The following is a 24,440-nucleotide window of genomic DNA, read 5'->3' on the forward strand; positions in this document are numbered from 1 at the left end:
TCCATTTGCAGTTAGGCAGGGCTTTACACCGAGAATTGTTAAGTACAGGCAAAGAAATGTACAATGGGAGCAGAAGTAATGTCACTTCTGAGCTAAGGCAATAAATGGTATGCAGAGATTATTCTATCTTCTAGTTCTCCGTAATGGTGATGATGAAATATGTGTTGATATGGAGGTAACTACTGGCCAAAATAGCTGAATGACTGAGCCATAACAGGGAGACCTAGACTCATGCTCCCTTAGACCCACAGCAGAACATGAGCAAACAAGAAATAAATTTGTTTTCATCCAATGAAATTCTGGAGTGCTTGTTACTGTAGCACAGCCTAAATGATCCTGACTCATACAGGATAAGAAAGAGACAAAACATATTTAATATATGTTTTACATCAATGATTTTTCCTTTTTATTTAGTGCCATTTGTTCTATGATCAATTTAATCTTTCTATATCAAGAAATTCATGGCTGCTAACTTTAAAGTTAAAAAGATTATTTCATTGCTTTTCTATTGGAGTTCTACCTTTTAAATATTTCCAGCCCAATAACATATGCATATGTAAGATATAGAACTCAATATTCATTTAAAGAATGCATAATCAATCAAATGACTAGCACCATATTTGAGGCCATCTGTAAATGGTATTAAACTTACATTGGGAGGCATTCAACACCATGCCTTGTCACCTCTCATCTTTTTATTTTTAAGTATTATTTATTTTTTAATTGACAAATAAAAACTGTATATGTTTCCAGTGTACAACAGGATGTTTCAAAGTATGCATGCATTGTAGAATGGCTAAATCAAGCTAATTAACACATTCTTTCACCTACTGAAACTTTGTATCCTTTGACTAACATCTCCCCTTTTCCCATCCACTCCCCCCAAACCCCAGCTGCTGGTAACCACCATTCCACTCTCTGCTTCTCAGTTCTACTTTTTTAGATTCCACATATAAGTGAGATTGTGCAATATTTGACTTTCTGTGCCTGGTTCATTTCACTTACATAATGTCCTCTGGGTTCATCAGTATTGTTGCAAGTGACAGGATTTCCTTCTTTTTAAGGCTGAACGGTATTCCATTGTGTATATAGTTCTTTATTTTCTTTTTCATGAAATGTATAAAATATTTTCCAAATAATGTTGTCAATACTACCATTTAGAATCCTGAATGAACTTCATAACTTCTTTAGAATATATTCCACTAAGGATAACAAAACATTGTTTATCAAAGACATTAAAAATAATTTTAGTTGATTATTTTAGGATCTTCATATAAAATTAAGTCCATTTTTTTCTGTTTGTGTTCCAATTTAGAGAACTTTTTCCTCATTTTTTTAATTTAGTTTTTTTAAATATACAATTCCAAAATTATAATTATTTTTATTTAGAAAAAAATCTTGGTTCTTTACCTGTCCACTTCTCTCTGTTTCCTCCCTCTTAGAAATTGAGATAAAATCCAAAATCTGGATAGAATAATTGTTAAAATATGTGAATACACAGTTCAATAAAAGAAATATCAACAGCCTTAAAATATGAAAAACATGCTTAAAATTGCTCATAATAAAAGAAAAAAATTATAATATACTATGATACCATATCTCCCCTATCAAAATGATAAAAACCTAAAATTGAAGCATACTTTGTTGATAAGGCTTGAAGAAATTGAAACTCTCCAACTTTGCTGGTGAAGATGATACAATTTCTACAGAAAGGAATTTGGCAATACCTCTCTGTTTTTGTATCTATCTGTTGAACCACTTACCTATTTATATAATGTTACTAAGTACATATGATATAGAAATATATTATAAAAATATCCTGAAAAAATAGAAAAAACTTAGGTAAATTTTATTAATTGTGACATAAGCCCTGGCGGTTTGTGAGGTTGAGCAAACGATCTGTCTACTCTTAGACACTTTATACATGCTTACAGAGCTGTAACAGTATTGGACAAATCAGGTCCAGAATAATTGCTTTATCAGAATTAAATATTATCATTAACCACCTTATTAGTTATATTCTCTTTCAATAAGTACATGCATTGGGAAGGGCATACAACCCACAAAGACAGATGAATTTAAAAAAACAGATGAAACAAAACTCTAGTCATAATTACAATATTTGAATTAAAATAATCTTCCAAAAATAGCATATACAAAGGAAAAGTAGGATTAAGTGTCATATATATTTTATTCTCATTGATGTAGTATCAGCTGGCTTCATGGTATCTTTGTATCCCATGAGTTTGGCTACTGTTTGAATTGTTTAATTAATAAATCTTTAATCAGTTGTCATTTGATGTGTATTGGTTTTAGTTCTCTGTGCTATTGTTGGGACGCAGAAAGCTGTTACCCCAAATATGGCACTCTGCCAGGGGCAGTATACAGGCAGGCACTGCATGTTGCCAATGGCCCTACGTTTCTGGGGTCCTGGTGATGGCCTTGCTTTTATGGCTCTACTAGACTGCCTTGGTGGAAGTTCTCTGTGGGGGATTCTGACCCAAAATTTCTGCTCTGCATTGCTCTAGTAGGTGGCCGCTGTGGTGACTTCACCCCTGTGGCTCTGCCTGGGTCCCCCAAGTTTTGGGGGACCCAGGCAGAGGCTGCCATACCTCTGCTACTCTCATGTTCTGCCAGCCTGCAGACTTCACACGACATGGATTTCCAAGATTTCCAGCTTGCACTTTCCAGAGCTGCAGCATGAACCACAATTGGGGCCACTTGAAGCAAGGCTGCTCTTGCCAAAGTTGCTGGGAGTCAGGGAGTAGAGACCCAAGGTAGTGCAGGGCTGTGGTGCCCCAGGTCTGTCCTCCAGAACAACTTGGTCCTCCTAGGCCTCAGGTCTGTGATGGGAGGGGTTGCACCAAGGAGATTGCTGAAATGCCTTCAGGGCCTTTCTCCCATCATCTTGGCTATTAGCTTCGGGCTACCTCATAGCCATGCTGATGTCTTTAGCAACTGGTATATCTGTTGCACCCTTGCCTTTTTCTCCTGAAAATGTTCTCTCATTCACTACCACAAGACCAGCCTGCAAATTTCCCCAATCTTTAAGCTCTGATTTCGTTTTTGTTTTGTTTTTTTTTTTTGTTTTTTTGTTTTTATTTATTTTTTTGACAGGTAAGGGGATCACAACCCTTGGCTCAGTGTCGTCCGCACCACGTTCAGCCAGTGAGGACACCGGCCATCCCTATATAGGATCTGAACCCTTGGCCTCCGCTCTAGCAGTGCCGCACTCCCCCGAGTGAACCACGGGGCCAGCCTTCTGATTCCCTTTTAATTATAAATTCCAGCTCTATGTCATGCCTTTGCCACTAACTGAGCATAGGATGTTATAAGTATTCATGCAGCTGTCTGAATGCTTTGATGCTTAGAAATTTCTTCTGCCAAATCTCTGGTTCACAACTCCTAAGTCCCACCTTCCACAAAGTCCTCAGGCATGGACACAGTGCAGCCAAGTTCCTTGCTATGGTGTAGCATGGGTGATCTTTTGTCCAGTTCTCAGTAAGGTCCTCATTTCTATCTGAGACCTCATCAGCATAGCCTTTCTGTTCACATTTCTATCAGCATTCTGGTCTCAACTATTTAACCAATATCTAAGAAGTTCCTAATTTTCCCTTATCTTTTTGTCTCCTTAGGTGTCCTCCAAACTCCTCCAACTTTTTCCCATTACCTAGTTCCAAAGCAGCTTCCACATTTTTAGGTATCTGTATAGCAACACCCACTCCTTTGTACCAATTTTCTGTATTAGTCCGTTTTTGTGTTGCTATAACAGAATACCTGAAACTGGGTAATTTATAAACAAATGAGGTTTATTTCATCCACTATTCTGGGACAGCAGCATCTGGCATGAGCCTTGGGTTGCTTCTATTCATGACAGAAAGCAGCAGGAAGCCAGCAGGTACAAACAGATCACATGGCAAGAGCAAGCAAGAGAGGGAGAAGAGGTATCAGGGTATTTTAAACAAACAGCTCTCACAGAAACTAATAGAGCAAAAACTCATTCACTGCCCCACCCAGGGAGGGTATTAATCTAATCATGAGGAATCTACCCACTGTGACCCAAACAGCTCCCAACACTACCACATTGGGGATTATATTTCAACATGAGCTTTGGGGGAACAACATACCCAAACTCTATCAACAAATTATAAAACTGAAGCTCAGGTAGAAAAAAACTCTTTGCCCAGTAGTCCCATCAACTGTGAATATCTAAGACAAGGTTGGTCACAATTTAAATAACCTTCCACCCATCTTGAGCTATAATACATTGCTATAGTAAAAGTTTATGCAGAATTTATTTAGTCAACTATGTTGATTAAATGCTTACCACATACAAACAACTGCCGTAGGTGCCAGCAATACTTCAATGAACAAGACAGACATGGGCCCTGCTCTACACAGAACTTGTGGGCCAGTTTATTGGAATAGTGACAATGGTCATGGAATACTCAGAAGAATGAGTGGTTCAACTTAATTAGGGTAGTTAAGGAAGCTTTCAAGGATATGAAATTAGAAGCAAATTACTAAAGTAAGAAAAAGAAGAAAAAGAAAAAAGAATAGAAAAAGAAAAATTGGGCAGCCACGATAGGAGAACTGATATGCGCAAAAGCATGACTTCTGTTTTAGGATAAGATGTGTGATAAGAGAATAAGCATAGAGAGGCAGGCAAGGCTCAGTTCCTCAAATGTCTGGTATGGTAACAATCTGGTCTTACTCCACTAAGACACTTTAAGTAATTTTACCTTTGAATCATGGTAATAATTATGACTGTTTAGATTTATTTTCTGCTCTTTATTTTTTAAACTAAAACATATTGTGTATGTTAAGCTATCTTCATAATAATCTCAGGCATCTGTAAGAAAATGGCAGAGAAATGGCATTGCTAAAACATAGATTTTTTTTAAAAAAATACCATTGTAATTTAAAGACATCGTTTACTTAGTTTAATAAATCTTATGGTCAGTGTAATAACACTACCATATGGGCAATCCACAGATCTGGGTTCCACAGTAGTGGTTCTATCAGGATTGCCTCTGTGACCTCAAGAAAATGAGTTAAGCTTTAATCTTCATGCTCACTATTCTCATCCTGATACATTTAACATCCCTTCTGATCTTTATAATCTATTTAAATGGTGAAATTCACTGAATTCCTTTTCTAAAAACAGACTTTTAAAACCAGTTATTAAAAAAAAACCACAAATGATTTTCCTTAAGTGAACAAATAAATCATTTGAACCACACACTTCACTATTATGATAAACTTTCTTCTTCACTTTAAAAGGGAAATGAAATTTAGGATAAAACTTATATTTAAAAAATGAGGCTTTGGATTTCTAGACAAAGTTCATAATATTTTCCCAGGATTCAAATGAGTAGGCAGACAACTTATTTCTATGTTCTAAACATTTAAGAGGCATATTCTGCCTTAAGCAAAAATGAAAATGAGATTTTTGCTGTTGAATGACCATTATTGCCAATAACAGTCAAAGATGGGTCATATAGTTTAAACAGCAAATTCATCCGTTTGGCTCAGGGCTTAAATAAACAAGATAATCACATACTGCTAAAAAGCAGTAATTTTGTCTTCTGTTCAGGCTGAAGTTTTCTGTTAAGCAGGTGAAAAAGGAAATTAGAATTTATAATTATATTACCAAAAATAATCCATGGTTTACAAAATAAATCACCAGTGTAATTATGATTAATTTAGATTAAGTGTGACTCAAATTTAAGCACAAATGTTGGGTTCACATTTGCTATGAGACCTGATATCATGAAAGTATAATAAATTTTCTCATTGGATCACAATTTTTCTGAACAATTAACTAAGGAAGCTGGTTAGTTTCTGTGCAGTTCATTTACTTTTAAAGTATTAGTGAAGATTCCAATCTTAATAAGAGAACATAAATATAGCCAACATATTGTGATGTTGTAAGCATTTTATATATTTATTTACTTAATGTCTATAAAATCTACTTCATAGGTACTATTATTATCTCCTTATGTTACAGGACCTGAGGCACAGAGATTAAGTAATGTAAACAGAAAGTGTCAAGCTAGACGTATAGAGACCCATTCCAGTTAGAAGAAACAAGTGAAAGGCTCATATCTGAAAAAACAGTTTGATATAGTCAAGAAACTGGGAGACCAGAATGCCTACAGCACAGTGAGAGACATAAATATTAATAAAAGACGAAGTTGTAGAAGCAGTCAGACTAGGAGTCACTGTGTGTGTTAGAAGAGGCCAGCTTTTCTTTGCTGGAAAAGTTTGCCCCACTCACGTTAGTGGTTTCCTTTCGTATCCCTGCTTTTGGACCCAGTCTTCCACTGCAATTGATTGGTTCAACTTAGACATTCATATTTACCCTCCTAAGAATTTTGGATTAAAAATGTGACATACGTTTTACATACATCTGGAAATATAAAGAACTGAGCTGTATTATTAGCAGCATCCAAAATCCATGAGCTTCTTCAGTTGAGACCCCTAAAACAGTAGAAGTATAATTTTGGAATTTTAGGTATTAGAGACAAGAGGGGAAAAACAAAATGATAGGCAATATCCTTCCTAAAGCCCTCTAAAACTGAAAATATCAAGAGAGTCTTCATTTATATTTTTTAATGAGACTATAATAATCCACAAGTTGTCTAAGAATGAGTGTATTCTCACTCAAAATCCTTTTCTTGTACCTTCTAAACAGATGGCAAAAATGTCTTCTGGATATGATTTTCATATATATTAATAAAAGTTACTTCTACTCTTCTTACAACTTAACCACTTCAATTTTTAGAGTGTCTGTAATCTGGATATTTTAGCTATTTTGCCGTAAGGATTATATTTATCACATTTCCTTTATTGTTATGGTACAACTCATGTCAGTTCTTTTACTTCAGTCTTATATTTGGAACATTACATTACAAAAATGTATTTACTACACCCATTAAACCTACTTCCAAGAGAAGAAAAAAGATATTTTCTTCCTCACACTGATAATTTTTATAAAGAAAATTTTGGTTCTAAATATCTAGAAATAAAGCAAAGTAGGTGTGGAGGTAGAATAGTTGGCCAACAGGAAAACCATCAAGTTTTATATGTGTGTTTAAAAAGAATTAGTAAGAAGAGGTAAGACCACTTGACTTGGAATAAATCTATTGTTTTCAGATTTTCATGGTTAGGACACATATAATATTTGATAATGGCTCTAATATTAAATATTAGTATAAATGGCCAGTGCTGGATAAGGGTGATCAATTTTATGTATGGCATCTTAATTGTTTCCTTGCCTAGGCATTCAAAGTCAACTAAAATATGCTCTTACAAAAAGGTAACTGAAGCTCGTGCATGGAATTATTTATTCTAATTTTAAAATAAGATTTTCCTATATATCAAATGAGCAGTAACTTTACATGTGTACAAAAAATACCATGAAAGTTAATGATGCCTCATGAAATAATAACTGTACTTAAACTATAAGCAGAGAATTCCACACATAGATAGTCATATAAAGCTCTGCTTAAGTCAGCATTTTATTATGACTTAAAAGGAAATTAAATGTGATTTTTAATTTTTTTTACAACAAAGGCAACTTTTACAGCCTTTCATATTGTGAATATAGAAATTATTTGACCATGTCAAAAGTACAGAAACTGTAAAATATGTAGTAGCATTTATAATTAGAACTTCAAACAAGAAATACTATCTGAACTAAGCATGTAATAATATAAAGATTTTTTTTAAAAAAGCATTCATCCTCTCCTCTCAATGAGCTCTTTATACAACAGAAATATATATATACAGTTTAAGTTATCTTTGCCCAAATTTAAGCACTATTATTTTTTAAGTAGATGTTTATATGTCTATTTAATACACAAAGCACAAATATATGCAAAAATTGTTGTCATCTTTTTTAACAAAATAATTTAAATACATTTTTTCATAGAAAAATTATAAAAAAAGACAATTCTCTTTGAATTGAAAGCATGGATTGATACTAACCACAGGGTATTTTGTAGAATTTCTTCTCAACATGATACATATTGTATACATGCAGGACATAGGATTATATTATGTTCCCTCAGTGGAGCACCCACAATGAAATATTTCTATCCATTCTGGAATTTTTGGCAGTGTGAACAGACAAGAAAACATAATAAAAGTTAAATAATTCCAAAATCTTAATGGTTTAGGAAAACAAAACTCAATGTTCTTAAAAAATGTGAATATCTTACTATGCTACAGGCCCAATTATGTCTTTGAACATATGACATTATAGTCACCCAGGTATCCAGGCTGATGAAGCAATCATCCCTACATGTTATTTCCTGATTAGTGGGTCAGAGAGTAAGAAACATGGACAATTATTACCTGGCTGTTAAATATTCCACCTGAAAATGACATACACAAATATTGTTCAAAGCAAGCTACATAATCATATTCAATTTGAAGAGAGTAGGAAGTGTAATGACACATCTGCTCAGAAGACAACCATAAAATACGTGGTAAAAACACTGATGCATGTAATGTACACAATATATGTAAATACAGAAAAGTAGGAATAAAAATGACCATTATTTACCACTAAAATTATTTAATTTACTAAGCAGAAAGCACAAACAAATGAAACCACTAAAAAATTCAGAAATGTGCAGAAGTTAACATAAATAAAATTATAAAAGTCTATTTTCGGACCTAAGAAAAAACTTGAATATGCAAATAAACCGTGTTGTTGACAGAAAATTTATAATTTCATAAAGATTGTCAGTCTCCCTTAGTTTTCCTATATATTTATTGTAACCACAATACAAAATTCTATAATATTTCTTGGAAATTGAGAAAATTGCTCTAAAAGGTGGAAGGAGTCTAGCTAGGAAATTTTAGCTAGAGAAAAGCAACAAAACTATAAAGAATTTGGTGTTGTGTAGTATGCAAAATATATGGCTTGGGCATTTTCCATTCTGAGTGAACACGATCACTAAACCGTAAAACTAAGACAGGGGTTTGGACAGCCCCTTCTATGCCAGAATTTAATCCTCTAATTACTCAATCACAAGAAAGTCCAAAAGTCCTAAGGTTGAAATGGTGAGCACTCCAGGGATTGGGGCAATAGCTATTTACTATCCAGTATAGAAATGTTGAAATTCAATATCTTAACAAGTGCAATGGATGAATGTACAAGGTAATAGCTCCACACCAGCCCTAAGTGTGGTACTGTTGTCAGATTAAAATTTTAAAGGACAAGTTTAATAAAAAGTATAGAACTTATAAAATTATAAAAAATAATTGCATGGTAAATATAAATTCTTATAATCAATGGATTATGAAATAAGTGACTTTCTAACAAAAACTTTTATTATAACAGTGATAATTATATCATAACCAAATGAATTCCAAATGGGTCAAAGGATTACCTTGTCCATCAGCTTCACACATTTAGTCAGTTTTAAATTTCTCTCTTGTACTCTATATTTTGAATTGACCTCTTTCTCTTCACCTCCCCAATCAGCAAGTAACCAAGCAACCATCATTTCTCCTCTCGTCTAATAAGTATACGTTTCCTTACTTTCTGCTGCTTTCACAATCACTTCTCTATTTAGCTCACAGTGACTGTTATGTACTGAACTGTTTCCCCCACTCCAAATTCATATGTTGAACCTCTATCTCCCAGTGGGATGGGTGGAAGTGGGGCCTTTGGGAGATAATTAGATTTAGATGAGATTGTGAGGGTGAGATCCTCATGGATGGAATTAGTGTCCTTATAAGAAAGATCAGAGAGCTTGCTTTTTCTATTTACCTGTGAGGACACAGTAAGGAGTGGACCATCTGCTAGCCAGGAAGAGCGCCCTCACCAGGAACTCAATCAGCTGGCACACCTTAATCTTGGACTTCCCAACCTCCAGAACTGTGAAATTCAAAGGCCTGTTGTTTAAGCTACTCAGTCTATGCTCTTTTGTTATACCAGCCATAGGTGACCAAGGCAGTAACCATTTTAGAAAAAAAAAAAAAAATTCAATTCAATCATAATATTTCTTTACAAAGTCTCCTGTGGATTTTTTTTTTTTTTTTTTTTTGGTCACTTGAAAGAGAAACCTAACCTCTATACCATGGCTTATGAGGATCTGTGGGATCTGGTCCCTGTTGAGATTTACCTTTTCATTTGTATACTACTTTCTCATAACAATCTAGTCACATTGGCCTCTATAGCACTGTCATTGACCTCTTTCCCACCTCAGAGCCTTTGCATCATTTGTACCTTAAACATGGAAAACATTCCACTGAAGTGTTGCAAAGTGATTTCTTCTCATCTTCCACATCTGCACCTAAATGTCACCCCCTCCAAGATACTTTCCCTAAACATTCCGTGAAGGAGAACCATACCCTTTAAATTTCCTTTATAAAACTCATCTAAATCTGTACTTACTTTATACATTCATATCTTTTTAAAATTTTTGGCTATATCCCAAACTGAAAGACCAACTGCTTGTAAGAATATAGTCAAATTCAAAGTAAATAAGACTGGGAATCACTCCGTTCAAATACTGTTTCCAGAATGAAAATATGATCTATTTTATTTGTTACATTTTATGTTTATAATTAGTATTAATTATGAATAAAAATAATATAAAACAAGACTGTAACTACGTATTTATCAGTAATGTATGTGAGCACCAAATTTATTATCAGAAAATGAAATATTTAGAATTCCAGTCACTAAATGATCTGCATATATTTTCGATATAATGAGCACTGGTCAGAAGACTGTTAAGGATTGTAATATTTTATAATGAATATAATAAATGCCTATATTTTGACATACATGCTCCAATTCAAGTTGAGAAACACGTGTAAACAATTTTGAGAAAGTTATGAGGAAAAGTTCAGATGACTTGTTTTGGATTGTGATTCAGATAACAATTACAAATTCTGGACAAGATATAATAAAAACTACTATTTGGTGGAATTTGAGAGACCCAAATCACACAGAATCCAGAAAAAAAAAATTTACTCCTTGAAAAAAATACTAAACAACAGAGAGTAAAGTCCACATTTATGTGGTTTGGTCCCTAAGATCACTCCCCAGTTGATTATTAAAGGATTGTAAATCTCATAGGGGAATTTTCATCGTTGCTGGTGTAAGTTTTCAGAGGTGTTCGGGGCTGTTAAGGAGGGGAGAAACCTGGAAAGAAGGGTGCTGTATAGTGTGAATACAAACACTCTGAGTACAAGCCTCCTCCAATCCTTAGCTGACCTGTGAACTGTGCATATACAAAGGAGATGCCTACAAGCCCAGAGTAAGACAGTTGACGTTCTGCTCCCTGAGCTTTGGCCTGGAAATTCTTGCCAGACAATAAGCTATGACAAGCACCAGGCCCACCTTGTGTATTTCCCCCTCTCAATAATCCCTGCTCTGTACTGCATGTCGTCTTGTACTGAAAACAATTCCTATCACTTTTTTTTTCTTTTCTAAATTTTTACTTATTTTCGGTAGGAACTGCTACTCCATCAAGGTTGGAAGTGAAAGTCCTCGATACTGAGCCTTTAAAATTATGGAAGGAAGAAATTTAAGAAGTTTTAGAGTAAATTTCATAACACTGGATGTGGATGAACATGGTAGTGCAGCCTTAAGTGAAATAAGCCAGGCACAGAAAGAGAAATACTGCATGTCCTCATGCATAAGTGAGAGGAAAGAAAGAGAGAGGAAGGAAGGAGGGACCACAATAATACATTAAACTTTTAGAAGGAGAGAACAGATCCATGGTCACTAGAGGTGGGAGAGGTGGAGAGAGAGGGAAGTCAGGGAGAAACTGGGTAGTGGACACAAAGAATAATTATGATTTGTAATGATAAACATGCTAATAATACCAATTTGATCATCACGTATTATGCTCAAATACTGACAGTCAAATCTGTGTCCCATAAATATGTATAATCAATTCTGTTTCAAGTGCAAAATAAAAAAAAATTCACATTTTTCACATATATGTTATTTTAAAACTACATTGAATGTATTAGACACATATGGGGGATATATCATAAAAGCAAAAGAGATGCAGATTTCTACAAGACAGAAAATAAAGTGGTTCATGTTATGCCTTTATTTCAAAGTTTTTTTAAAAGATGAACCTAACATTTTTTGGAAAGTAGGATAGAAAGTGGGTTTGGGATCACTTTCTAAATAATGTATCTATTTTTCCCCCACTGGAGAGGAAAAAAATAGGCAGTTTTTGTGTAACATGAAAACTTATCTTTAATTCTCTTCCAAATGGCCTTGCAAAGGTTGAGAACAAGAATTTACAGAGTGCAAGTGAACACCAGACTGGGGTCACTGAGAGACAAAAAGAAAACTGTTGACTGCCAGGTTAAAAAAAAAAAAAAATCAAACTGTGTCAAAAATGAGTCTAGTGATATTCCTGATGCCTAGAGAGAATCCAAATTAACATATTTTCTCAGTCCTCAAAGTAAAATAGATCAGAAGGAGAAAAGTCGGAAGAAATCATCTACCACTAGCAATAGATGGAATAGTGGCTCCCCAGGCTAGCTTGAAAGCTTTCTCTTTGCTCTTTGATGCTGCAAGCCATCTACGAGCTGCTGGAAGGCCCAGACTATAAAGACACCACCATTTTACTTAGCCAGGAATGGTTTTTGTTCTTCCAGAGACTTGAAGTAAGAGCTTTGGAAGGCACCCTGAGTGTCTTCAGATTATCGCAAAATTTAACCTGAACGTCCAGAAGCACCTGGGAACTGTGTAAGAGACACATGATTCAGCTTTCTGACTTAGGAGTCAAAGGTTTCACTTCCAGTATGTGAAGAATGAATCAAAGAGGCTTCTCTATGAGTTTCCAGGAATCAGCAATTCACAAGTCTTGTGTCTTGTCTCTCTTTGACACATGCAGGGATAGTTAAAAAATTAGTGAAAATTGACAGTGTTCAGACAAGTACCTGAGTTCCTCTTCTGACAAATGACATTTATTGGACTTTCTAGACTAGTGTTCTAACTTTCTTATGTTTTCTCTTCTCCTGGAAGACTTTTTCAACATCTTTATGTTCCAATATTTCTACTAAGTTTTAAATTTCAGATATTATACTCTTAACTTCTATTTGGGGAGTGGCATAGGTAATTACCTACCATAGCATTCTTTTTCTTTCTTGTTTTTTTAGTCAAGAATATTCAAAAGGAAAAGAATATTAACAGTAATCTTTGAAGTTTTATTATTCCAGCCTTATCTCTGTTTCCTTCGGTGTGTATTTGTTTTCTGGGTTTTGTTTGTTTGTTTGTTTGTTTCTTCTTTGAATTTTACATATTTTTAAAAATATGTGACAGTCCTCAGTTGCCACTTTGTATTTAATGATAAAAAAACAAACAAAAAAAATGATTGAAAAAAAACCACTCTTCACCCCCCAGCACACCCATGCTCCATGAGAGTATCTTTTTGCATTTTCTTTTGGGTTCAACACTTTTCAGAGAGAAGATTTTCAATATCCTGCCCGGATTGTAAACCACCTGGCTGAGCACATGGAGAAAGTAGGTGGTGGTCTTTACATTCTCAAGTTAAACATTCACTTAATGTTCAGCCTGCAGTTTGGTGCCTGAGTCCTACATTGTGCCTGATGTTCAGAGTCCTCTTTCACCCTGTTGGGAAAATGGAACAATTTGATCAGGCTCCCCTCGCCTCCCAGCCGGTTCAGGGTGGTTGCGTAAACATTGTGCGTGTGGATGGAGTACATGCACCTGCAAGGCTGCGCCACTTTGGCTGGTTCTTACTGCCTCAGGTGTTCACCCTCCGTGGCCATGTTTTTCCAGACCTGCAGCTTCCAAGGACCATGTGGCTGGTTGCCTAGCTTATAGACCTGCATGAAGGGGTCTGGTGACCCAGCCTGGTGTGTAAAGGGTTTGTGACCCAGTCTGTGAATGGACTTGAGGGGTCTGGGAGCTCCAGACCCAGCCCTAGCTTAACCATCGACCCAGTTAGTGCAGGATTACCAGCAGGTAAAAGAGCCCAACAATGGGCACGGTCACCTAGCTTTACAACTGGCGTCACGAACAGAACTAAGAGTTAGACAATTGGCGCTGTGAGGATTCAGGCCTCACAGTAGCCCTTGTAGCCAGACACACCCTTTGCAGGGTATAACCTCCAGGCTTCTCCCATGGAGTTAGAGGAAACGTTTAGGATTGTAGAGCAGACCCATTGCTACATAATCTCTTATCTTTATTCCTCTGTCAGTTCTCTGCACCTGTGTTTTCCTCAGTGTTTAAGAATTTCGTGATGTGATTGGTTTTTCTTTTTGTCTTAGATTCCAAGCTTTAGATTCAGATAAGCCAGCTTTCATTTATCTATCTTCCTTCCAGATCCCATTATACAGTGCTGCTCTTTTCTCTCTTTTGGTTTTTGTCCTTATGGAAAATATGTTTAAAAATCCCATTATAGTAATTTAAGTAATTTGAAGACATAGTGGAACTAAATAAAAGTGTTTAATCCGCTGGTTATAATCAGAAGTTTTACTTTTCTTAAGGACTTTTCTTTTAGTCCTGCATTAGTTAAAAGTAATTCAAATTTGGTTAAAAAAAAAGAAAAAAAAAGTGTAACACTTTACAAATATCAGCATAACTACTGTTCATATACATATAAAGTACATTATAAAAATGATATTCAGTCACATTATAGACTCATCGAGCTATAAGAAGTTTGCTAAATGGAAAGTTAAAGGTAAAATTTTCTTCCTTGTTATGCTTTTCATAGAATATTTTTAGCACAGTGTGTCAGTGTGTAGTAGTATTCTACCAGCTAAAAAATTAAGAACAATGTTCTGAAATAGAAATTGATGAAAGTTACCAATTCATTTTCTAATGTATAGTAGAAAAATTATTTTAAATGCTTTGTTGTTTGTCATTGTTATTCTTCTGAGGCAGTCATTGCATAGAGTGAAAGGATATATATCTTTCTGGAAGACATGTTTTCTGAATAAGGAATTGCCTAGGTTCTTGCTCACCATTTATTGGACAGAGGCACTATGTCTTAAGCTCTACAAGAGAGAACTAATTTATTATTAATAGAGCTTTATACAAACATGTATTCATGACATCAGTTTGCCCTCTTCAACTGTACCTCTGGGCACCATGTGAATCATTTATGCGGTAGCTATGTGTTCCACAATTGAAAATATTGTAAATTTACAAAGCAGACCATGAGGAAGATATACACACACATTATGTGAATTCCTTTTTATGAGAAGCAGTTCCTTATTTGGTGGAATAATAAATATTGAAGGAACTCACTATGTAAATTAAGAAAGATTTTTTCCATGTTAAATAAATTTTAACCTAGTAGCTGGGAGAAAATCATATTAACATTGCATATGATAGATTATAGATTACATCAATGATAAAATACTATAAATGGATTGATAAATAAAATTTGAAAAAAGGTAAACAAAACAGGTTATCAGACCACACTATCATCAGCCATGCATATCGTGGAAAAATCCAGAAGTATTAAAACAAGTAGGTGAACCATTCTTATCAGATTATAAAACAACACAAAATGCATCATAGACTACTATATTACCATACCACAAAAAATATGATACACCTGACATAGAAATGCACCTATGAAGTTACAGTGACAGGTTAATTGTCATAAAAATTGGCTGCATATTGAGATCATGGCAGTAATAGATAACAATAATTTAATACCCATTTTCGTCTGCTTTAAGTGTAAAATATGTTTGGAACACAGTAAAATTATGGGTTGCTTAGATTAATACTAAATGTGTTATCAAGTCATATTCTAAATATCCTATCTCCCTGACCATCTCTTTTTAAAATGTAATTTGTTATTACCAATTAAAATAAATTTTACTTATAGATATTAACCAGTTTCAGAGATAAGTCCAGTCATAAAATGGAGGATTTTCACAGGAAAATAATTTTAATGGAGAAATCATAAGAAAGTTTCATGAAAAAGTAGAGAGCATTGAAAAAACGAAACAACTGCAATAATTCTAAAAATGACCAAACACTGAAAAAAACTATTTTCTAATTGATCAGCTACTAAGGGCATATTATATGTATAAATATTTTTAGACTGCCCCATGATACCTTTTATGCTCTTAGTATTCACTCATTGTGAATGTACTTAATTTTGATGACAAAATAAAAGTTATGAATTATACCTCTACACATGAGAGAAAGCAAAAGACAAATCTTTAAGATTTTCTAGAATATAGACAGAAAATTTCAAATATATAGATTTAAAGGCATTACATTAATTCTATGGTCCCCTAGGTTTCCATTGCTCATAAAAGATGTCTCTTAGCCAACAAAAAGTTTCATATTATTTAGAAATGTTCATTTGCAATCGAAGTTTACATGGATATTAAAATATATAGTCAAGCAATAGTGCCAGAGAATTTAATGAAGTCTATAATTACTTTTATATGCATTAGAAATATACTGTCATACACTGCATAATGACTATTTTTGTCAAGGATGGACCACATATACAATGGTGGTCTCATAAGATTATAGTAAGCTGAAACATTCCTATCCCCTAGTGACATCGTAGCTCTCATAATGTTATAGCACAAACACTTTATCTTTTATAAATTTAGTATAACCTAATTGGACAGTGCTTATAAAGTGTACAGTAATGTACAGTAATTTCCTAGGCTTTCACTTTCATTCCCCACTCACTCACTGACTTACCGAGAGTAACTTCCAGTCCTGCAAGCCAACACAGGTGTACCATTTCTTATCTTTTATACTGTATTTTTTATTGTACCTTTTCTATATTTAGATATGTTCAGATACACAAACGCTTACCATCATGTTACAATTGCCTACAGTATTCAGTACAGTAACACACTGTACAAGTTTGTAGCCTAGGAGCAGTAAGCTACATCATATTAGGTGTGCGGTAGATTATATGATCTAGGTTTGTGTATGTACAATCTATAATGTTCAAACAATGATGAAATCACCTACCAACACATTTCTGAGAGCAAATCACCCTCTTTAAGGGAGGCATGACTATAATTCTGTAAACAGAAAAGCTTATAGAAATTAACATAATTTACTTGGTATTAAATTATAGCAAAAATACAAGGGCATTTTTAGGAGATGTTTGTTTTGGATCAACTTGAGAAAAGAAAGATGTTTGATTTCTAAATAGCATTTCTGTTCAGATCACTCTTTAAATGGACATATTTAAATTTCAGAAATGTGCATGGGGACCCATTTTTAAGATTGGTAAAAAATCTGAACAGGTCTATGATTTAAAAATGGTATTTAAATGTCAGTCATTTAACCATAATTCATTAAGTTCTTAGAATATCTGAGTGATTTATAAAAAGAACCCATCATTGTGCTGTCAAAATGAGTGATTATGACTTTTTACTGTCCAAAACAAATTATGACAATTGTTTTAAACATGACTTTAACAGTTTACAATTACATACACACATTACATTTTTCAATTTTGTCAACTAGGATGAGTCAGGTTTCTGGTTATTGTGAGATAAAAGAATGAAACAACTGGGAATTTTTTATCTTACAACTTTCATTACTTATTTACTTCTAAAAATATAAATGTTGTATTAATTTTTATCATAATCAGGTGTGACCACCTATATACATATAATTTTACTTAAACCTTAGTAAGGAGGTGATTTTGATGTCATTGCATGGCATACTTAGCAATGACAAAATGAATCTGCCAAACTCTTCAGCTGTCATAATGTGTTACTTACACATCTTTTCTCAAATCCTGTCATCAGGCACAGCAAAAATTTCTCTGGTCCTTTCCAACCAGATATTCAACCTTCATTAGTAGAATCATTTTCTCTGCCTAAATAAAGTGGAAAGAAAAACTAAAGATGCTGAGTGTTCAAGAAGTCATGAATACAGTTGGATGTCCTAAGACTAGCACTATGCTCAGGTCAACATACCTGCACTGCATGGATAAATGAATTAATTAATCAATGAGTGAAAAGTTCTCAAAGCTAAAATGTTTTTCAGATTTTTACTTGATAGTAAAATAAGACTTCTACTACTTCTTGCAGTTCTGGAAATGTAAAGCAGAGTTCAATCGAATAATGCATTGTAAATTTTAAATGCAATTTCAGTTGTGCTTGCATTATGTCACATTTTTAATGGTTAATAAGAATAGTTAATTCTAAGACAACTTAGAAATACAAATATTTTCACAAAAATCTAGTGAAAGTTTTTAAACTACAAACTTTTTCACAATTTATGATAAAAATTAGAACAGGTTGCATTGATTTTTAACGAGAAAATGGTGGTGTAAAAGGCGGCAAAATGACTGATGGATTGTCCTCTAAGTGTTTTACTTTTTCTTAAACATAAAAAGTACAAAGACTAATATAGACATAGGTTATACACAAGAACTAAAATTGATATGTATGTATACTTTTCCCAGCTCCATTCCTCAACAGACATTTTCAGGAAAAAAAATTTTTTAAATGTGTGTTGTTCCAGTTCATGTTTCTCTATGTTGAATATATGCATATACATAAACTTTATTTTGAAAACCATTTTATTGAGATATGATTGACACGTGAAAAGCCAAGCCACATATTAATGTATAATGTATAATGTATACAACTTGATATGTTTGGAGATAAGCACACATTCATGATACCATCACCACCATCAAAGCCATGGACATTATCCATCACCTCCCAAAATTTCCTTCAGCCCATTTTACATTAATTAATTAATTAATCACTTATTTATTTATTTTGAAGTAAAAACACAACATACGATCTACCCTCTTAGAAAATTTTAAGTGTACACTACAGTATTGTTAGCTATGGACACTATGCTGTATAGCACATCTGCAGAACTTACTTATCTTGCAAAATGAACTTTATAATATGGTTTATGCATAAGTGTTTAACACACATAAGTTCTGTCCTATTATCCTGTTTTTTAACCAAGTTTCTGTTTTCATTTAACATACTGATTTGCAAATTGCTCTACTATATCCCATTATTGGATTTTGAGAAATTCTTCCTTTGATCATTGCTTATTTCAGTTTTTGTTTTCATAGATAGCTTGTTCATAATTTTATACCCATTTTATACTTATTTATTTGTCTTTTTCTTCTTTTAACACTTAGAATGTTATTTTTTTCCACAGAGTTTATTTTTAATGTGATAAAAATGTATCAGTTATTTAAGATTCTTGCAGTTTAAGATACATTTCCATATGTCAAGGTAAAAAGATTTTCTCTTAGGCTTTTCTTCTCAATGGCCTAACTGCTTTTATGTTTGTACTATTTTGAGCAATTTGATATCTAATTTGTTTTTTTTCAGATATTTTTCCAATTTTTGAAAAGTTCTATTGAATAGTCTTTTTCTGATTGTTTTTATGACTTTTGCTATCAAATTATAACCTGATAAGTGTATATTGCTGTCCTTCTCACTCATCCCAGTACATGGTTCTATGTCTATAATTTTGCACAACTACTAGACTTTAATTAGCATGTTTTATAATATGTCTTAATTTTTAGTAAAAAATGTCCTGTTTTTCTCAGAATGGTCTTGACATTGAGAACCATTTGTTTTATTGGTATTGTTTTTTTGTTGTTGTTCATTTGTTTTGCTTTTAATGGAAATCCACTGCCTTTCAATTATGATTTTCAATTTTCTTTCCAATCATGGAAAAATTTGTCATATTCATTTGAAAATTTTTTAGAATTTTGTTGGTATTTTAAATGGTGTTTCTGTAGCCTCATTTTATTTCTTTAGTTATTACTGGTTTTCAAATATTTCTTCCTCCTTTTCTCCTCCTCCTCCTTGTTCTTATACTGACCCCTTCATGCTCGTGCGCTCTCTCTCTCTCTCTCTCTCTCTCTCTGTCTCCCCCGTCTCTCTCTCTCTGGCTCTCTCCATCTCTGGCTCTTTCTCTCTCTGGCTCTCTCAATCTCTGGCTCTCTTTCTCTGTCTTCTCTTATCTTGCTGCTTCTGAAGTTCAGTAACAGTAATGATGGTGGTTACTTAATTGTCTTGGTAGTTCTGGGACAAAAGATGTGATACTTTTCCCATCAGTCATAAGGATCATGACCAACACTCTCATAACAAGAGAAAGACATAACAGATTTATTTAATCAAAATTGTATATATGACACAGGAGACTTCAGAATGAAGACCCAAAGACCTAAGGGAAAAATGTCCACTTTTATGTTTAGATTAGATGAAGAGCAAACAGCCAGGAAGAAATGTAATTGGGCACAAAGAGAGTGATCTAATAGTAATAGACTGAGTGGGGAAACCCATCAAGGTCTGTCTGTTCAGATTCTTTTTGGCTTTTCTGTGCAGGATTTCTTCTTCCTGGTTATAGGCCAGAACCATTCTGGAATGAGGGTCTTATAACCTACTTTCAAACAAGGTAGATAGAGAATTTCTTTATGGCTAGCTCTTATACAGAAAGGCAGGGGAAGGTTAGAGTAATCTTTCTAGATTTTTACAGCTGGATTTAGGGAAGTGGAGTTCTGGTTTCTATGACCCACATTCGAGAAGAGGAATTTTAGTTTCTATAACCTACCTTGGCAGATGTTATGGGTCAAATGTGTCCCCCAAATGTTCTTGCATTGGAAAATTGACCTCTGTTATAACAGTGCTAGGACAGTGGGAAATCTGATTATGGTATTTGAAAGGTGAGGCCTCTAAGAGGTGATTAGACTGTGAGGACTGTACCCTTGTGAATGATTGATCCATTCATGGAGTAATGGACATGATACTGGTGGCTCTACATGGAGGGCAGGTGAGAAGTTTAGCCCTAACTTGCTTAGCCTATTCTCTCACCATATGATGCTCTGCATTGCTGTAGAGAGCTGCCACCAAGCCCCTCACCAGATGCACTCCCTGGACAATGGACTTCCCAGCCTCCAAAACTATAAGAAACAAATTCTATTTCTTTATAAATTACCCAGTTTAAAGTATTTTGTTATAAGCAACAGAAACGAACTAATACTATAGGTCAGACAGGAGAGCAGTAGAAAGGAGGGAACGAGAAGGTTAGAAAGAGACTTTGCTCTTGAGACCCTTCCAATGTCCTTCAGTTCAAAGTACTCAATGTGCCAAAGCATCATACTTTGGGATATTGTTTTATGGGTTCTAGTAGTAGAAACATTTTTATTTTTCTTTCTGCTGTATCTCACTTGATTCCAGACAGATAGTATTCTGTTTTAAGGAATCATGAAAGCAGATTGGGCTCATCCTGATAATCAAAGATAATCTCCCTATTTTAAGGTCCATAACCTTACTCATGTCTGCAAAGTCTTTTTTGTCATATGAGGAAGCATATTCATAGCTTCCAGCGATTAGGGTATGGACAGCCTGGGGGACAATTCTGCCTACCACACATAGTGTAACAAAGAATCATAGTCCCTGACTCAAAATATTAGGTCCAGAAGTTTTGAAAACTGTAAAGAAAGTCCTGTAAGAAACTTGTTGGGCTTTAAAAACTAATGCCACCTTAAGTGACATTACAAGTGGATTAACGTGGCAGCCTAAGACAGCACCAGGAAGAAGTAGGGTGGGAGTGTCTGCAGGAAACTTGCCTTACCCCTTAATTGGCCGCACTCATGAACACTGCGTGATTGCAATAGATAGGCATTGAGACAGGACCCTTAAGCTGATTGGAGGATGTAAAAAACCTGCCTTCCCCATTTGCCTTTAAAAGCAAGTGCTTGTGTGCTAATAAACGGAACTGCTCGACAGAACCCCCGCCGCGTCTGAGTGTCCTTTAACTGGGCTGGGTTGGGGCCGGCGGTGTGCTCACCTCTCTTCATGGCTCTCTTCCCCCATCTCCTTCCAAAGGGGACAGGAGGGAAAGAGGAATCCCAGGCCTTTTGCTCGCCTAGGAACGAGGCTAGGACTGTTCCAGTCGGCCAGCGGCGGACCCGACAGAAACTGAGAAGAATACTTTTATGGTTTGAATGTGTCTCTCAAAAGTTCATGTGTTGGAAACTTAATCCTCCATGCAACAGTTCTGGGAGGTAGAACCCAATAAAAGTTCATTGCATTTTGACAGAGGAGCCCTCATGAATAGAGTAATGCCATTTTCATGGGAGCAGGTTGGTTATCTCAAGAGCAGTTTGTCATAAAGCGAGTTTGGCCCCTGGTGCCTCTCTCTGTCTTGCATGCTCACTTGCTCTTCTGCCATGGGACGATGTAGCAGGAAAGCCTTTGCCTAATGCCTGTGTCATGCTCTTGGACTTCCCACCCTCCAGAGTTGTGAGCCAAATAAATATATTTTCTTTATAAATTACCTAGTCTATGGTATTCTGTTGTAGCAGCAGAAAAAAGAACTAAAACAGATATGATAAAACATTACAACATACAACTAGCACTTATTATGTGCCAGACACTGTTGTAAACATTTTGTATTTAATTCTCAAAGCAATTATGTGAAGTTCATTTGGTGTTCCAGTTTTATACATGAAGAATCTGAGCTCCAGTTTGGTTAATAAACATATACAATGCAAAAAAAAAAAAAGAAAAAAAAGAAACAAAAGAAAAGAAAAGGAAGGAAGGAAGGAGTTTTGATTTTGTTAAGGGAGATGAGAAAACTACATTGTTCCATAAACTTTGTGGTTTAGCTCTTTAGTATTTATCTTTCTTCCAGAGACAATACATCTCAAATTGATATAATTTCCTAGCAAGGTTACATTTATAGTTAATCTGCAACACTATTCATTTTCATCTATATTGGGTTGCAGACAATTCCCTTTCACCAATGACAGTTATCAATAAAACAGGCAGATATGGAAGGAATTGTTGCCTTAAATTGGAGGGAACTGTCACAAAATATTATTTTTCATATGCGTGAGTCCTCAAAAGACTGTGCAAGATCATTTCAAGTGACAGAATACGTCCTATCAGTATGAAATATCACAAAAGCCATGATAAAAGCTTTGGACTACAGCAGTCTTGAATTAGGTGCACAGTGTACCAGAGGAAATAGAAAAGAATATCAAATAAATAGCACATAACTTTGTGCTCATTGAGATAATTTTGAAATAATATATTAATTACAGAAGGTGGGAAATCAGTGCAGGAATTTCTAAAGCAATATTATTTGCGAATTTAAAGCTATTTATTCTTAATTTACATTTCTAATTTTCTATCATTGATTCATAGCTGAATTCATTTCTCCATTGTTTTATGCAGGAATAAGTGTTATACAGGAAAACTCTCACCATACTCATTGGTACATAGACTCTAATACTTCCTTTAAATCTTATTTAGATGAAAAACATTAACTCTCATTTATTCAGAATGCTTTCCTCTCTGTCTCTTCACTGTGACCTCACCACCATGAAAATGCTTCAATTTTGCATTCCTTATAGATTTGTCTTTCCAAAAAAAATAGTAAGTTTTTTGGGATCAGGCCCTGTGTTATCATGTGCAAAATACTGACACACAGGAAATATTTAATGTCTGTTTGTTGGATGACTGCATAAATCAATGGAAATGTATTGCTTCTCTATCATGAACAGAAAGTGAGGCAGCATGAGCAGTTGGAGCAGAAAATATTTAGATAAGAAAGAAATATGTCTAAAAGGAAGTGGTCAACATTGCCACATGCTGCAAAATGACTAAGGAGAATAAAGATCAAAAGAATGTAGAAGCCAGATTGTAATGAGAAAGGATTGTAAAGAATGATGAGGAGCAGCAGTACGTGTTAACAACAAATTCATATACATTGTACAAAATAGAAGCAAAAAACTAGTTATAGAAATTCTGTGCACAGCAAGGGCAAATACGTTTGTTTGCAAGGAAAAGGGCTTTGGTTGATGCAAAAGAAAGGAAATAGTATGTTATGCTGTAGAAACGCAAATAGAGTCTGTTAAATTTATTTTTATGGCATTCACTTTATTCACTGAAGTGTTCTTGTCCTTTTATTGTATTCTCTATACAAAATGACATTTTCATAATTGACTCAACAATTTTATAGAAGTTGCCAACATATATGTGTAAAGAGCAATGAAAACACACTCAGAGATTAAATGTGATCAATTTGTTTATATTCTGCGTCATTCCACAAAGCCATTGAGACGGTTAAACACAGCTAATATTTGCACATCATATTTATTGGGAAAATAGAATAATTTAATCAGGCCCCCCAGGTTGGGGGTGGTGCAGCATTCTTTGTGGACAGGTTGTGTGTGGGTGGAGTTAGTGCACCTGCACGGCGCCGCCAACTTGGCTGGAGTTTTACTGCCTTGGGCGGCTGCTGAGGCACACATGGCCATGCTTTCCAACCTATGGCTTCCAAGGGCTTCCAAGGACCGGTTGGCCAGTTACCTAGCTTATACACCTCTCGTGACCCAGCCTGGCATATGAAGGATTTGTGACCCAATCTGGAATGAGCTTGAGGGGTCCGTGAGCTCCAGACCCAGCCCTAACTTTACAATTGGCTC

Source organism: Cynocephalus volans, chromosome 9 (genome assembly GCF_027409185.1).
Source record: "Cynocephalus volans isolate mCynVol1 chromosome 9, mCynVol1.pri, whole genome shotgun sequence".
In the NCBI taxonomy this organism is placed as follows: Eukaryota; Metazoa; Chordata; class Mammalia; order Dermoptera; family Cynocephalidae; genus Cynocephalus; species Cynocephalus volans.